Source organism: Pteropus medius, unplaced genomic scaffold (assembly GCF_902729225.1).
Source record: "Pteropus medius unplaced genomic scaffold, Ma_sr-lr_union100, whole genome shotgun sequence".
NCBI lineage: Eukaryota > Metazoa > Chordata > Mammalia > Chiroptera > Pteropodidae > Pteropus > Pteropus medius.
Genome location: NW_024349802.1, coordinates 25,866,761 through 25,884,948, shown reverse-complemented (window position 1 = coordinate 25,884,948; position 18,188 = coordinate 25,866,761).

Below are 18,188 nucleotides of genomic sequence, written 5' to 3'. Positions count from 1 at the left end.
GTAAATTGGCTAAGTACACTTGATTCTAAGTAACATTCTAGAACTCCCTTTTTTCTCATTTCTGAAGTTATTCCTCTGTTACTGTGAAGTCTGTTTTATTATTTTAGTTATGCGATGCCTTTGCAAAGAATCTGAGATTCACCTGGTCTGCATATAATTTCTTTCTACATCAAATAGTGCTTTAGTAAACATCAGCTCTCTGAAATATTGGCATTAAAGAATTAGTTATTGGGTTAACAACTATGCTTTTCCTCTAGACAGTCCATTTAAATAGAAAGCTGAATATATTTTGATGTTCAGAGAATGATGTTAAACTGTAATAAAATAATCTCTGAAGTGTACGAGCAGTACTAGCTATAATGTTGATAGTGGTATACTGATTCAAGCATTCTAGAAGTATTTTCATTAGATGTACCACATATTCTAGGAAAGTTTTCTGTTGCTATTCTCATAATCAGTTAACAACCATCACCAAGATGTAGACGTGAACATAATTGTTCCACCCAAAGCATGACCAGAATTCGTGGCTACTTTGCTTATTACAGTGGACAGAGAATAAGGGTCCCTTAAAGAAATATGTAGTTAGATGATATTGGGTACCATATCTGAGAATCTAGGGTATAAGTACCCCACATAACCCAGCCAAACATGTGAAGAATAGTGTCAGTGGGCTACCACATGGATGGAAAGCATTGGTGGCCATTGGCTCTGACCCTGGAAGAGAAGGAAGGCACTGTTACCTGGTATACCTCATGGTTTTAACACTTTGCCTCTTGAGGTTGTTCTGTAGAATCACTCTCTTTTATCAATAAAGAAAGAATTTTTTAAAAGGAAGACTTTGTTACTGCTTTTTTCTATGGTCCATTAACTAGTGCAGAAATGTGTCCTTCCCCCTACATCACAGTAGCATGCAAAGGAGAGGAAATCAGACAGTGCCTGCATATAGAATATACAGGTTTGATTTTTTTTTTTTTTGGAATGACCTATGGCTCCCTTATTACTGTGGTGTCTAAAGAAGCTGCTGCCTTTTCATTTTAATGTGAGAGTTGTAATTTTCCTGTTGTTTTCTAAGGCTGTCATATAATAAACAAATTGCCTTTGATAAAACATGCTTTCAATTTCTCCAATGTAATATTTAATTTTCATTTTCATAAGGGGTTGTTTATTTTAATGGCTTGAATGGGTTGACAGGATGTCAGTGTCTGGTACTCATCAGTAAAGATCATAGTCTGCATTATAATTTAGGAGTGTACATGTTACTAGCAAAGTTGTTATCTACGAATACTTTTCTATGCTTAAAATCAAGAATTTATTCTTGAAAATCAGAAATTACAGGCCGTGTGAGTAAATAATTTCCCTTGCCCTATTCCTCCCTAAAATCACTTAGAAACAAAACCATTTTGGATAACTGTTTATTAAAAAATTTGAGCAATACTCTTTATTGAAAAAGAACTGTTCTAACTCCTAGAATTCCTACTAATAGTTCATGTTCCTCTTTTTCATTTCACTACCCTGATTCTGTGTATATGTTTGTACGCACACACGTGCCTTTCTCTCTCACTCTACCAATACATAAGGCAAACCTCAAAATAACTTTAGGTTTTTTAAATCCTCAATTTAAAAAGTAGTGTTTTATTCTCCTCCAAGTCTTGCCCCCATTCCAGTCAATAGCTGAATAAATGGTGACTTTCTACCACATACCAGACACCATATTAAACACTGAAGACACTGAAGTACTCATTGAGTTACTGCCCCAGCAAGGGTGTGGTTAACCCTGAATGGGCTCCTGAGAGAGGCAATCATTGCAGATGGGCTGTGGAGGAAGAAGTCTGCCTGGAAAAAAATTTTGAATGTTCTTGGTATGTTAAAGGTAGTTGAAGCCCCAGGTTGAATGACATCACTAAGAAAGTATGGGGAAGAGAAGTAAGCACAGGACCAAACCGTGGAGAAATCACGTTAGTAATTGGCAAGAGGAGTTGAGCTTACAAAAGAGATTGAAAGGAAACAGAGAAGTTGTCAGAAAACCAGCATATGTGGTATAGTAGACACAGAGGGAATATTTCAAGATGGAGGAAGTTGTCTCTTGGGTCAACTGCTACTCATTAATAATGTCTGAAAGTTACTCATTGGGTTTAGCACCATAAGTGTTATTGATGATATCGATGAGAGCTCTTTAGGATGTGATGTCGGTAAGAAACTAGACATAAGTGGATGCAGAGGTATTGGCAACATCCCTAAATGCCTTATGTCACATTTTAACATTTAATGTAATTATATGTAATTATTTAATGTATAGCTTTGATGTTTCCGTTATTTAAAATGTGGGTTCCTCATGTTCACTGGCTGTGTCTTACGTTTGATAACCCTAGTCACGGTACCATACCTATTCTATAAAAAAGTGTTCAGTAAACATTTGAATGATGAATAAATCTTTCATCGTAACTCTCTTTCCTCTAGGAAATTACATCATCAGTTAAAAATTGAAGTTTAACATTCACAAAATCTCTTCTTCTTCCCTCCTTCTCCTTCTATGTGAATATGTGTCCCCTCCCTTTCACTCTACCCTTTCCCTCTATCTTAACTTCACTTTCGTCCTCCCTGTCTCTCTCCCAGCTCTGCCTTTTTCTGAGAAGTCAAGTGCCATTTTGAGCCAGAATATACAAGTTGTAGAAGTAGGGAAAAATCACTAATTACCACACTTGTCCCATGAAGAGATAGTTGAAAGATAATTTGAGGAGAAAAAAATAGATTCACAAGAAAACTAAGAACACATATTAAAGAGGTAAAATCTGAGAAATACTTAGGATTAAATAAAAAGGCTCAGATTACTGAACGATGAAGATTCTATGAGTCTGTCAACTTTTCTTTTGGTTAATGACATTAAGAGAAAATTACCAGAAGTTAGGAAATGGGGTATTAGGTATTGCTTTCTTCATTTCATCCATGATGATGTTTTAATCCTTAGGTACCCATTAACTAAAAGGACTCCACTGAGTTTATACATCCTGTGGTATAGTCCCTCAGCACAGAGTACTGCCTGGGCTGCTGAAGGATGAATCTGATTGAGGCAAGAAACACCATCTGTAATGGAGGCTTCATCTATAATGGCGGTGTGCCTTTACCTCCTGTAATGCTCAGGGGAGGAGCGGCTTATCTTCAAGATGGCCAATTCTTTATGGTTAGTATCAGAAATGAGCCTATCAATCAGCCACATGAGACTTTTAAAGGGGCATCAGGGCCATAAACTTTATGAAAAAGACTAGAGATTGCATTCAGCCCTCAAGCAGATACACAATTACCCTAAACGCAGTTCAGGGCAGGGAGACTAAATCTTCTTTAAAAAAAAAAAAACCGAAGACTTCCACACTCATCATGGCTTTCAGAAGCTAAGAGGTAGGAGATAGCAGTTGTCAGACAAATCTTTCTTTCTGTAGCTATGCAAAGAAAAGAATAAGAAGAAGGACAAGGAAGAAAGAAAGAAATGGTAGAAGAAAAGGAATACAAATAATTAGGCTGGAATGGGGAGGAGAAAAGAAAAAAGACAGGAGTGAGATTTTTTTTTTTTAGAGTCTGTAAATACTTGCCTGCTTATGAGATAAACTCATTGATATCAAGGGGACTTGAGAGGGGACTTGGAAAATCCTACTGATTTATTCACTATAGTCAGAAGTTAGAGAAAATCTCATTTTCATGAGCTTTCCTTCCTATCACTCAGTTCCATGGTGACACAGAAAGTAAACCTTTTCTAAGGGCTTTCCCAGACAGTTTGACATGTTGTTGAATTAACCGGCATATATTGTACCAAATTTATCTGCTGCATCTTTCCACCCAAGTAAGGAATGATTTTATGTTGAATAGAGTTCTCAAGGCACCAAGAGAACTCGAGAAACATCCCAGAATGATCTCACTTCTGAAGTTTCCCTGTCTGCCTCCAATTCTAACTTCCCCACTTCTCCCCCCACTGCCCACCCTGCCCCGGTCTCACTGCCTACCCTGCCCCGGTCTCACTGCCTATGTGCTTGGATATGAAATGGAGAGGGTTTTTCTAAATCTAGTGGGATTGTTCTGAGACACCCTAGATCTGTCCCCTGAGGCTCCCTGTGTATATGCTGTCATGATGTTTTATCTGGCAGATTTCAAGAACATCTGAAATATTTGGGAAAAGGTGTACGAAGGGAAAGTTAGATGAATGATGAGGCATCATTTTGCTGAGGCAACTAAGTCTGTTTAGACCCTTTAGGGACAAATATTCCATACATAAATGTTGAGTCACAAAATGAATGGGACTTTTTGGGATGTGGCCTCCATTTAGAAAGCTTGTGCCACCCAACTACTGGTACGACTCAGCGCGGCAGAGTTATGACCATAGCGTCCTGGGCTGCTGGAACAAAGTTTTACAAAGTGGGTGGCTTAAAACAACAGAAATTTATCATCTCACAGTTCTGGAAGCTGGAGGTCTGAAATCAAGTTGTCAGCAGGGCCATGCTGAGACCTGTAGAGGCAAATCTGTCTTTGCCTCTTCCTGGCTTCTGATTGTTTGCTGGCAATCTTTAGCATTCGTTGACTTGTAGCCACATAACTCTAATCTCTGCCTTGACCATCACATGGTGTTCTTTGTTTTTCTCTGTTTTCACATGGCTGTCTTATAAGACACAAGTCATGTTGAATTCAGGGTCCACCCTATTCCACTATGATCTCAACTTAAGTAATTACATATGTAATAACTTTAGTTCCAAATAAGGTCACATTTGGGAATTAGGACTTTGAGATACCTTTTATTTTTATTGAAGGGTGGGAAAACAATTTAACTCAGAATAATGACTGCAAGAGATGTTTGTCTGAAGTCTTAATTGAATAGTCTTAAAGAAACACTTCTAATTCAATACACTACACATTTAACAAGAAATCACTGGTATAAATGACTGCACTAGGTGCTGTTTGAGTTAGATGAGTTAATCAGACTAAGAATCCCCTGTAAATGGGGGGAAAAATTTTAAATCGTTTCTTCAAATAAATAAATAAATTTTTAAAAATTAAAAAAGATAAAGCTAATCCTCGAAACAAACGACAACAATAACAAAAACTTCCAGCTATCTTCAGGTACCCGAATACAGTTGTAGACCATTATTAAAGATCTTTCAGATAGAGATATGTAAAAATTTTAACAATATAAAGGACAGAGGATATAGTAGTGATTAATAATAATAATGGGTAGTATTTATAAAGCACAAAAGTATTTGCCCGGCACAACTCTAAGTGCTTTGCATTCATTTAAAGCTCATGACAGTCCTATGTAGTAAGTGCAAGGCAGGTCAAGCCCTTCTCTTATACAGCTTACCTCCTCAGGGTTTGTTTTTAGTCCCTGTGGGCCTCAGTCATTTTATCTGTAGAATGAGATGAAATGAATTCCATGTTGTTTCCTAATCTAACACGTCCAACATACCAGTACTATGGTCTCTGTTGCCTCATGCCGTAGTTTTGGAAAGATGCAGGCACTGGAGGGTTTTAGCATTTAAAACATAGGTGAAATGAATTTCACTCAGGATCTTCCTTTGCCCTGGGCTGCTGAGTTGACATTTACTAGACTGAGTCCATCATGTTTGTCTGAAACCTTTAGTACCACTGACAAAAATGAGTGTAAAATGTAATCACTAAATTGTAAGAATTATGACCATTCAAAAGTAAGCTCCATACCAGCTAGAATTTTTATCTGCTCACTGTTATTTCTGTGGTATTTGAAAGAGGAGCCAGCCCATTAGGAGATAATAAATATTTGTATAATAAATCGATCACAGTAATTAGCAGACAATTCCAACCCAAAACTTGAATCATGCCAGGGAAAACAGAAGATGTTATTGGCTTTTGGTAGTCACAGTTTATTTCTGGCTATAAAATTAAAAATATATATTATACTACTTTGGATACACTGATTTGAGACTTCGCTGAAGCAAAACCACACTCAAAAGTCCAGCAATATGTCTTTCCTTCCACACCCAAACCAATACTTACTAATCTAAATACCCTGTCTGACCTGAGTGATTGGTTTGTTTGTGGCATTCCTGCTTTAAACTCCTTCGTGCCAAAGGAGGAAAACATACACAGGAAGCTTCTTTGCAAACTTGCTTATTTCACTGCCCTTTCAGACCATAAAGTTACATCTTTTCTTGGTGATAATATAATCAGTTGACTTAGAGGGACAATAATAATGAATTATGAAATGCTAATATCTGACATGATTAAAAACGGTCAAAGTTTCAAATTGGAAAATATTTAGAGAAGAAACTCTAATCTTATAGAATAAGGAGAGGAATTGCTGAAATTCATTTTTTAGTCAACAGTGATGAAGAATAAAGTAAATGGTAGGACATTTTAGTAAAAGAAAAAACAAACAAACAAAATAAATTTCCCAAAGATGCTTGAGAGCTATCAACATGATATCTTGAATGCTTTTGGAATCTACTGTTTTCAAGGCAAATTTTGCTGTCAGTACCATATATTGTTTGGAGAATACAAGTTGAGCACAAACAGAACGAGATGTCTCTCTGTTACCTTTGCACTGTAGATGCTCTCCTCTTGAAAAAAAATCTTGTTTCTTTATCAACCTTTCCTGGCAGAAGGCTGAATGATGGTTAGGTGCAAAATGTCCCTTGTGGTTTTCTGGTCTTTCCCAATGCCCCCATTGCCTCAAGAATTTGCAAACTAAAATGTTTAATTATAAAATTTGGCAAAGATATTTTTAGTAACTAAGACATTTTAAATCATATAACTGGGAAGTGTAGCATATCACCTTGGAAGAAGAGCATAATATTTTTGAAAAGGGGGCCATAAGCACCCATTCTGTAGAGCCAAGTGCTTCCTTGTGAGGGCAGTCTGCTGTGAAGACCCAGTGCTATTTGTTGGTAAATGACAGAGTTTAGTCTGGAGCCCAGTGGACCAGTAGAACAGCCAGTCATTGCATTGTGGGCCTAAAAAGATATGAAATATAAAATAAAAAATGATCCCATTCAGAAGCCAGGATCTATTTCTAGGGAGCACACTTGGACCACTTCATAGCGATAATATTCTATAACATCCCAAGATTCCCATATTCTTTTAGGAGTATTATGGATGTGTGAATACAAAGAATGGGGCAAATACCATTTGGAGACCAAGATGCTGATATAGGCACCTTCTTATTGCTTCTTTGAAGTTCGGATAGGCACAGAAATTACTTCTAGTAGCTAAAAATAGGGTTTCATCTTATATAGTAGTCCCCCTTAGGTTCTTTCTTGCAGTTTCAGTTTCCTGTGGTCAACTACAGTCCAAAAGTATTAATGAAAAATTCCAGAATTGAACAATTAATAATTTTTAGATTGTGCACCATTTTGAGTGGTGTTACGAAATCTCATGTTGATTTGATCCATCCTGCCTTAGGACTTGAACTATCCCTTTGCCCAGCATATCAACACTGTGTACACCACCCACCCATTAGTCACTTAGTAGTCTTCTCTGCTATAGGGTGACTGTCACAGTATCATGGTATCACAGTGCTTATGTTTAAGTAACCCTTATTTTACTTAACAATGGCACAAAAGCATAGTAATGCTGACAATTCAGATATGCCAAAGAGAAGCTGTACAGCGCTTTCTTTAATTGAATAGGTAAAACTTCTCGACTATTTAATAAGGAAAAAAATGGTATTCTAAGATTGTTAAGATCTACGGTAAGAATAAATCCTCTATCATTGAAATTGTGAAGGAGGAAAAAGAAATTTATGCTCATTTTGATCTTCCTTTTGAAATATCATCAAAGGTCAGTAATAACCAAACGCTACATTACAATGCCTACATCATTCACCTCACTTCATCTCGTCAGGTAGGCATTCTATCATCTCACATTGTCACAAGAAGGTCAATTACAGTACAATGAGATTTTTTTTTTTTTGAGAAAGAGAGAGACCACATAACATAACTTTTATTGCAATATATAGTGATAATTGTTCTATTTTATTATGGTTGTTCTTAATCTCTTACTGTGCCTAATTTATAAATTAAACTTTATCATAAGTATGTATGTATAGGAAAATATGTATACATACACACACATATATTTATAAAGATCAGTACTATCTGCAGTTTTAGGTATCCACTGGGGATCTTGGACTGTATCCCAGGTGAATAAGGGGCTACTATACTGACCTTTCTTTATCCTGCCATGTGAATACTGGCATTCCTTTCTCCTCAAAGAGCAGTAGGGACAACTGAATAATTAAGATACTGCAGGACAAGAATTCCTAAGTCAAATCCTACAGAAACCAGGCAAATGATGTACATATCTGAAATGATCTTGGAGTAATATGAGGGGAATGTCAGAGCCAGAATGAAGCAGAGAAAGTATGCTCATTATAAAGGGGTAGCGGGACTGCTGCTAGGTGAGGGGGGGCAGGCAGTATTGACAGAATGTAGTGACATTGCTCCCCCAACCCCCCAATGTGTGTGATCACTCAAGTTTAAAATACCATTCCACTCAGCTCATCAGTTTTTAATCTTTACCTTAGGATGTTGTTCCAAGGTTGCAGTTCAGAACACTAATTCTGAGAGTAAGAGCTATTCAGAATAGATTCCATGATCTTAAGAGTTTGAAAAACAGTGGGTTAAACAGAGGTGATCGGGTTTCATTACTGCAGGGCTTCTCAGAATCTTAAGAGTGTTACTTAAACATAGCAAACCTCCAAGAGTAAGCTCAGGGTACGAAGCATTTCCCAAACTCATCTGACCCTTGGAACTCCTTTCTGTGGATACTTCATCAAAGTACTTTGGAAAACCATGCAGTAATTCACTTTGCAGTAAATAATGTGAGTGTAATTCCTGTAAGTGAAAATCCAAAGGGAACATTAGATGTTGAAAACAAGTAGCCTGGATAAAATAAGAATGCCTGTAAGTGACCTTGACAAGTTAGAAACCATGATTTCTGTGTGTGGAGTAGAAGTGGGAAACTAGTGTGATTTTTTTTTTTCCATCAGCTACCTTGTGAATCAGACTTTCTTATCACTCATGGAGTGTTTGGATTTTTGAGTTTTAAATTGAGAGTGAGACTAAAGATGACAAAGAAAGCCCATTTTATAAAATAATCTATATTCCTCAGCACATGACAAAATCATGACTTCTGATAGTCATTCATTCAACAAATATTTCTCACACACCTACTATGTGCCAGGCAATATGCCAGGTACTGAATAGAGCCTGAAATTAAATTACTGGTACAGCTAATACCAGCTCCAGCCTAAACCCAGGGATCAAATTAAAATGTGTTTTTTCAATTTATAATTTATCACAATGGAAAACTGCTAACAACAACAAAAAAGAAATAATGTATTCTTTCCAGTTTTTCTGACATTTTAAAAAAGAAGTTTGGTCCACAACCATTTACAAATTGTAATACGACCTGACTTAGTTTGTAGTTACATAGGTAGCATTTGCTGCCTCATCTGATGCTGAAAATCAAAATGATAGGAGTGTGTTCATTTTAGCCTGGATAGTTGCTACTGAGAATTAAGAATGCCCCTGCTGTTTCCTATTAATCCCTAGGAATTACCCACTTCTCTGTTCCTACTGTTCTTTGTTTTTCCTCAGTGTTATTCTGAACCTCCAAATATTATAAATATTGAAACCCAAATCATATGCCACATCTCTGTAAGGTCATCTTTGACCCTTCCAACTGGAAGTAAATTCTTCACCCTTTGAAGCCCACCACTCGTATTTGTAACTTCTTTATGGCTATTACTACTTTCTCCCTTATATAAAAAACTAATTTAATAATTTTATTCAGTAGATGTATATTAAAGGCCTACTGATAATTGGAGATGAAGTAGACCCCAGGGTAAATATGATGCTTGCCAGCCTGACACTTGTAACCTAAGATATATTTGAATACATCTTCCTTCTGTTTAATTTAAGCTGTAGGATCATTGAGTCCAGGATCCCATCTCATATATATGGAGTACAGTTGCTTGTACATATTTGCCAAATAATTTACTAAATATGGACTTGATATTCCCCACATTCCTCAATCTTAGTTTCAGTTCTATAATATGATAATGCTTCTGTGAACAAGGTACATTTTCCTGAAGATAATATGGCCATTTCGTTTTGAAACACTGTTGACTCCCTCTCTTTATTGCTCTAATTTCAATTACATTTACTGGTAAAAACCTCCTCTGTTCTTAACCATCAGGCACAAAAAAATATATATGCCACAGTCTAAGATGCAGATGTGGGTTTCTTCCAAGAATTCAGCAACTCAATTAGAATGTGTCTACTTGTATTTTGTCTTCAAGTTTGCTAAGCTTGTTTTCCCATGCAGATGCAGCTCTACTCTCCTATACCCCATCTTTCTGTTAATGAAAATTGTCCTTTAATCTCTGTTTATCCTGTAGCCAACAAACTAGTTTCAGTGGCAGCATTATGGTTACAGCCCACAGAAACCTTTTCTGTGTAGTAATTCAGCTGTCAGTCTGGAAGTGTAAAGCAGCAGAAAGATGGATGCTGAGCCTAGGGCACGCCTGAGCATGGACCCTGCATGTCCCTACTTGGATGTGTAGTTATTAAAGTAGATAGGAAAAATGTTTGCCTCAATTTCTCTTGGCCATTACTGCATTATAGGTAGGGAAAATATTTTTACTGGAACTCTGCTAATTGCTAAGAATTCTCTTATTATCCACATAGAGGATAGGGATATAGGGTAGAGATCATTCAGTGAGAGAACTGACCTCAAATAATAACAACTAGAAAAACAAATGACTATGGCATTTGTTGCAGAATTCTTTGATATGACATTATATCAACAGACTGTTTTAGAATTATTTGGCAAGGGAGAGAAAGTATGAACTTGGGAGCTTCCCGGAGAAGAGCTGGTATGCGAAATAATAATAATTTCAGTTCTATATATTGACTGATGACCACGAGTAGTCAACAAATTGATAAATTACTTCTCTTGACACTTTGGCTTGTAGACCAACAAGTTATTTATTTAATTGTACCATTAGATGTCTGCAAGAGAGTGCTGGAAAACCCACAGTCAGCATCTGGTTATCAAAGCAAATTTTTAAAAATTAATTCAGATATAATTTGTTGCTTTATATTCTCAACAAACTTTATTAGGACAAATACTCTATTCAAGGATCTAAGCCCACAGTTAAATTAACAAGCCATAAATTGACACTCAGTAGTATCTACACAAGCAACTAATTAAATTTATAGCATTGTGTATGCCTTATACATATAATGCCAAGTACTAGAGTTCTGTATCTATTTTGAACCTGAATCACCCAAGTTTAATTTTCTTCCCTTGAGGGCTCAAGTGGACACCAAACTTTATTCTATCTTAAATGTCCTAAGTGTTTTTTCATGAACCTCCTCATTGCTGAGATTAATGACTCTATGTTCAAGTGGGTTTGAAAAGATTTTTCAATATACTCTCAGTTTTGAGGAGCTACACTAAACATTTTCATATCAAAGATTTTGAGGTCTTATAATAAATTAAATCTTTTAAGCTTGTTTTCTTATTTAAAAAGTGTTCCCCAAATCTACTTAGTCACTGAAGTCTTTATTTAAATCAAACCAATTAGCATGTGGAAAAACAGGAGACCCTCGGTCTACCTTGAGAATCATAGTTACTTTATGGACCACAGTGCTTTTTATGAGACAGAGCTTCTGAGGGTGGAATTTCTAAGACAAATCTGGTTCCAGTATCATGGGAGCTATAAATGGACATTGCAGTAATCAAGGGAATCAGATCTCTGCTTTTCCCAGTCTTTTAGAACTTTGTGTGGAAAAAGAGCAATTTCTGTCAGTCATTTACTATGTGTCATCTACAGTGAGCCAACTCTATCTGCAAGTAGATAGAGTTATACTTCTTTCTTTCCAATTTGAATGTCATTTATTTATTTTCTTGCCTAATTGCTCTGGCTAAGACATCTGGTATTATGATGACTAAACCTATTGAGAGTGAGCATCCTCATCTTGTTCCTAATCTCAGAGAAGAAGCTTTAAATTTTTCGCTGTTGGTATGATGTTAGCTGTTGGCTTGTCATATATGACCTTTATTATGTTGAGGTCCAGTCCCTCTAAACCCACTTTGTTGAGAGTTATTACCATAAATGGATGTTACATTTTCGTCAAATTCTTTTTCTGCCTCTATTTTGAGATTATTATATAATTTTGTCCTTAATTATTTTTAAAAACTGATTGATTTGTGGATGTTGACCCATCCCTGCATCCTTGGGTAAACCTCACTTGATTGAAATAGACTTTTCTTAAAGTCTATTTTGTCTGATATAAGTATAGCAATGCCAGCTTTCCTTCAGTTTCCATTTGCATGAAATATCTTTTTCTATCCCTTCAGTTTCAGTCTCTTTCTTAAAGCTGAAGTGAGTCGCTTATAGGCTGTGTATAGTTAGGTTGATTTTTATTCATTCAGCTACTCTGTCTTTCGGAGAAAAATGTATATCCTTTTAATGTATTGTTGAACTTGGTTCACTAATATTTTGTTGAGGATTTTTACATCTATGTTCATCAGGGATATTAGCCTATAATTTTTTCTTGTGGCATTCTTGTCTGGTGTTGGTATCAGGGTAAAGCTGGCCTCGTAAGGTGAATTTGGTAGCATTCCTTTCTGTTTCTGGAAGAGTTTGAGAAGGATTGGTATTCTTCTTTAAATATTTAGTAGAATTCTTTAGGGAAACCATCTGGTCTTGGACTTTCTTTTGCTGGGAAATTTTTTATTACTGATTCAATCTTCTTACCAGTATTTGGTTTATTCAGATTTTCTATTTCTTCATGAAGAAATTGATAGGTTTTATAGTTCTAGGAATTTATTCATTTCTTCTAGGTTGTCCAAATTGTTGACATATAATTATTTCTCAGAGTCTCTTATGATTTTTTATATTACTATGGTTATCAGTTATAATATTTCCTCTTTCATTTTTTATTTTATTTGAGTCCTCTTTTTAATTTTTTTGGTGAGTCTATCTAAAGATTTGTCTGTTTTGTTTATCTTTTCATTAAACTCATTCTTAGTTTCATTGATTTTTTCTATTGTCATTTTAGTCTTTTTAATTTATTTCCACTCTGATATTTATTTTCTTTTTTGTATTAATTTTTTTTCTTACTGTAGGTGTTTATTGATATGAACTTCCCTCTTAGAACTGGTTTGCTGGGTCCCATAAGTTTTGCTATATTTTCTTTCTATTTCATTTGTCTCAGAATATTTTTTAATTTTTCTTTTGGTTTTTTTCTTTGACCCATTGATTAGTAGCATGTTGTTTAATCTACACATATTTGTGGTTTTTTCAGTTTACTTCTTATAACTGATTTTTAGTTTTATATCATTGTGGTCAGAATAGATGCTTGATATAATTTTAATCTTTTTAAATTTATTAAGACTTGTCTTGTGGACTAACGTATGATCTATCCTGAAGAATGTTCCATGTATACTGGAGAAGAATATGTATTCTGTTGCTCTTAGATGAAATGTTCTGTAAATATCTGTTAAGCTCATCTGGACTAACGTGTCATTTAAGTCTAATGTTTCATTACTGATTTTCTTTCTTAATGATCTATCCATTGTCAAAAGTTGGGTATTGAAGTTAACTACTATTATTGTATAGCTGTCTATTTCTCCCTTTAGATCTGTAAATATTTGCTTTGTATATTTAGGTGCTTCTATGTTGAAGTGCATAAATATTTACGAATGTTATATCCTATTGTTAGATTGATTTCTTTGTCATATAGTAACCCTCTTTGTCTCATATTACAGTCTTCTCTTAAAGTCTATTTTGTCTCATATAGCTTATGTAAGTATAGCTACCCAACTTTCTTTTGGTTTACGTTTGCATGGAATATCTTCATTTTCAGTCTCTGTGTGTCCTTAAAGCTAAAATGAGTCTCTTGTAAGTAGTGTACAGCTAGGTCTTGATTTTTATCCATTCAGCAACTCTATCTTTTGGAGAATTTAGCCTATTTTCATGTAATTAGTAGGTATGGACTTCATGCCATTTTGTTGTTTTGTGTGTATGTGTGTATGTCTACTTTGTAATTTCTTTATTTCTTCTCTTGCTTTTTCCTTTGTCATTTAATTATTTTCTTTAGTGGTATACTTAAATTCCTTTTTAAAAACTTTTTTGTATCTACTATAGGTTTTTGCTTTGTGGTTACCAAGGACTTACATGGCTTTCATCTTATTTATAACAGTCTATTTTAAGTTGATAATAGCTTAAATTTGAACACACGCTAATGCTCTTCATTTTTACTCTACCCATCCATGCTTTATGTTTTTGATATCACAGTTTATTTTTTTATCTTGCATATTCATTAAAATATTATTATACTTACAGCTGTTTTCATTACTCTTGTCTTTTAACCTTCATACTAGATTTATAAGTGATTAACCTGCCATCATTGGAACATTAGATTATTCTGAATTCAACTACATATTTATCTTTACTAGTGAGATATGTACTTTCATATGTTTTTCTGTAACTAACACTCTTTTATTTCAGCTTAAAGATGTTCCTTTAAAATTTTTTGTAAGGCTGGTCTAGTGCTGAATTTCCTTCAGTTTTTAATTATTTGACGAAGTCTTTCCTTCAATTCTAAAGAACAGCCTTGCTGATTAGAGTATTCTTGGTTGGCAGTTTTTTCTTTCATTGGTTTGAATATGTAATGTCACTCCTTTCTGGCCTGCATGATTTCTGGGGAAAAAAAAAAAAAAATCTACCAATAGTCTTATTGGAATTCCCTTGTAAGTAACAAAGTTTTTTTTTCTCTTGCTGCTGTTTTTAAAATTCTCTTTGTTTCTTTAACTTATGACAATTTAATTTTAATGTGTCTTGGTGTGGGTCTCTTTGTATTCATTTAGTTTAGATCTCTATTGGATTCCTGGATCTGGGTGTACGTTTCCTTCTCCAGGTTAGGAAAGTTTCTAACTATTATTTCTTTGGATAAGTTTTTTTCATCTTTCTCTCTTTTCTCTTTCTGGGCCCCTATAATGTGAATATTGGTCTGCTTGATGTTGTCCCATAAGTCTCATAACTTGTCTCCACTCTTTTCTTTTTTGTTTCTCCTTTTGGATGAATTCCACTGTCCTGTCTTCAAGTAGGCTGATCCTTTTTTTTTTTTTTTTTTAATCTAGTCTACTATTGAACCCTTCTATTGAATATTTTAGTTCACTTATTGTATTATTAAGCTGTATGATTTCTATTTGGTGCTTTCTTATATTATCTATCTTTTTGATGAAATTCTTACTTTGTTAATGCATTGCTTTCCTGACCAGTGAGCATCTTTATTATGACTGTTATTTTCAACTCTTTAACAGGTAAATCACTTATCTCCATTTGAAGAAAGTCCTTTTCTGAGTTTTTATCTTGTTCTTTTGTTTGAAACATATTCCTCTATTTCTTCATTTTCCTTGACTCTCTATGTTGGTTTTCATGCAATAGATAAAAAAACCACCTCTCCTAGTCTTGAAGGAGTCATCCAAGTAGGAGATGAAACTTATCGTTCAACCCTGCCATAATCCTTGGTTGTCTCTTAAACCTTTGTGATTATCCAAGCAGGCTTCTTTGTTCTTAGTGGCTCCTTATAGTTGATTATGTGCCAAGACTTGTCAGTGTCCCAAAGGGGAGGATTTCAATCAGCTTCTAGATTCAGGCTGACTGGAAGCTGTACCCTCAGGCAGCAGCTTTTACCGTGTACAGATATACCTCTTTCAAGGGAAGACTGGAGGATGGGCATTTCTATCTGCTTCCTCTGTAGTCAGTTAACAAGTCTCTGGCATTTATTATAATGTACTTCCCTTGATGCTGAATCTTTAAACTTTTGTTAATGTGTGTTTTTGTGTCACCTTTGTTTTTTGTTGAATAGAAAATTCTAGCTTGTTAGTTGTCTAGTGTTTTGATTTTATTTTTTTAATTCAGTACTTTAAAAATGTTATTCTATTGCCTTCTGGCTTGTATTGTTTCTAATAAGAACAGATGTTATTCTTATTATTATTCCTCTTTATGTAATGTATCTTTTCCCCTCTGGCTGCTTTTAAGATTTTTTCTTTACCTTTTGTTTTCAGCATTTTTAATATGTCGTGCTTAAGATTTGGTTTTTCTTGTAATTATTTTATGATTTATTCATTTACCTTCCTGAATCTTGATTGTTAAAAGTATTTTGGAATAATAATAATGTGGAACATTATTGACCATTATTATTCAAATATATTTCTTCTGACTTAATCTGTCTCTTCTTTCTTTTGGAGACTAGTCACATATATGATATACCCATAGATTTTTAAGGCTCTATTAACTTCTTTTTATCTTCTCTCTGCTTCATTTTTAGATAGTTTTTATCTTTCTTCAAGTTCACTGGTTTTTTCTTTTGCCATTTTCAATCTGCTACTGATCTCATCCAGTGAGTTTTTCCTTTCAGATCAGACACTATGTTTTTCAATTTGAAATTTCCATTCAGTTCTTTTAAAGTTTGCAATTCTCTGTTGGGATTTGCCACATATTCACTCATTAAGCCCAGCTTTTATTTAAATCATTGAAAATATTTATAATAATTTTAAAAATATTTGCTAATTCTAACATATGTTTCATGTCTGTATTTTTATATTTTGTTTTATCTCTCATGGTCATTTTTTTTTCTGGTTTTGTTGTCTATTAAATCACTAAATGCATGTTAGCCATGGTCAATGCTATGTAATTGGGAGTCTGGGTTACATTATCATTCTTTAAAGACGGCTGAATTTTTTTTTTTTTTAGTAAGCTTTTAAATAGCTGGAGTTTCAGGTTGGTTTTAGGCTTTGTTGTGAAAAATCAAAAGTAGGCTAGAGTTGCTATACTTCTAGGGCATGACCTTTATGAAGTTTTACCTGAATGATCTGCATACTCAACAAAGTCTATCCACTTTGAACAAAATTGAAATTTCTTACAGTATTGTGTACTTTTTTAAGAGCATTTTTCTACTTGTATAGAACCCACCATAAATCAATTTAATTTCCCAAATATCAACATTTTTGCCACCACTTCACCGAATGCTACCATACATGTTTATATAAAAATCATAACAAACAAAAATAATTTGTATACTTTCCTTTTATTATAAAATTATAAGGCAGAGTTTGCAGCCCTTTTTGTTGAATAAGATACAGATTAATAGGTTCTGTTATTTTGAAGATAGGGTAAAGTATCATCTTTTCAAAAGCAAAATACCAAAAGACAATGACTATAGTTGTACCACTTGAAGTTCAAAAATATTGGATTATTTTATCAATTGGGATTTGTTCTTTGGCAAGCAACAGTGTCATCTATTTGAAGTATGAAAATTTATTTAACAAATGTAGCAAAAGCCATGGAAAACAGAATGATTAAGTATCTTATCAGGAAATATGAGGTAATTATGTTTGGGTTAACTTGTTTTCAGGTTTTCTTCTTTTTAAATAATGCATCTATTTTTATCCATCCTGTCATAGGATGGAAAGGGTTTGAATAAATTAGTCTTCGAGGACTCTCTAGATTTTGGTAGGGACTATGTTTGGGGGTTTTATAGGTTTAATTCTGTTTAATCATTCTTGCATTTCTATCTTCTCTCCTTCCCTTCTCTCCTATAGATTTTCCTTGTTTAGCCTCTTATCTAGCTAAATTTTATTTACGTCTTTACTCATTTAATTTATTTCCTCTCTTTTTCCCAGAACATAAAACTGAAGATAAACATTGCCAATTAAAAAAAAAAAAAAAAACTAATTTCTTAGTCTTGATTACAGCCTACTTCCTCCCAAATGATAAAATTAGAAACTTTTGGCTTCATCATTTTCTTTCTATCTTACTTGTTCCTGACCCAGTCCCTCCCTAGTTATTTATACTTGTTCCAATTTCATTTCCATATTCTTTATTCTGACTAATGAAATAATCCAAAATTAAGGTGTAGCTAAAATTTATTTGCATTATTATTGAATTAATCAAGGTGGGCTAAACTGCCATAACAAATAGACCAAACTATATAATACTTAAACCTGATGGAAGTTTATTTATTTATATATATATAAAAATAAATATATATCAACCCACCATGAGTATTTAGGTTGGAGGCAGCTCTCTTCCATGTAATGATTCAGGTACTCAGGCTCCTTCCATTTTGTTGCTCTGTCATACCTTATACCCTTTA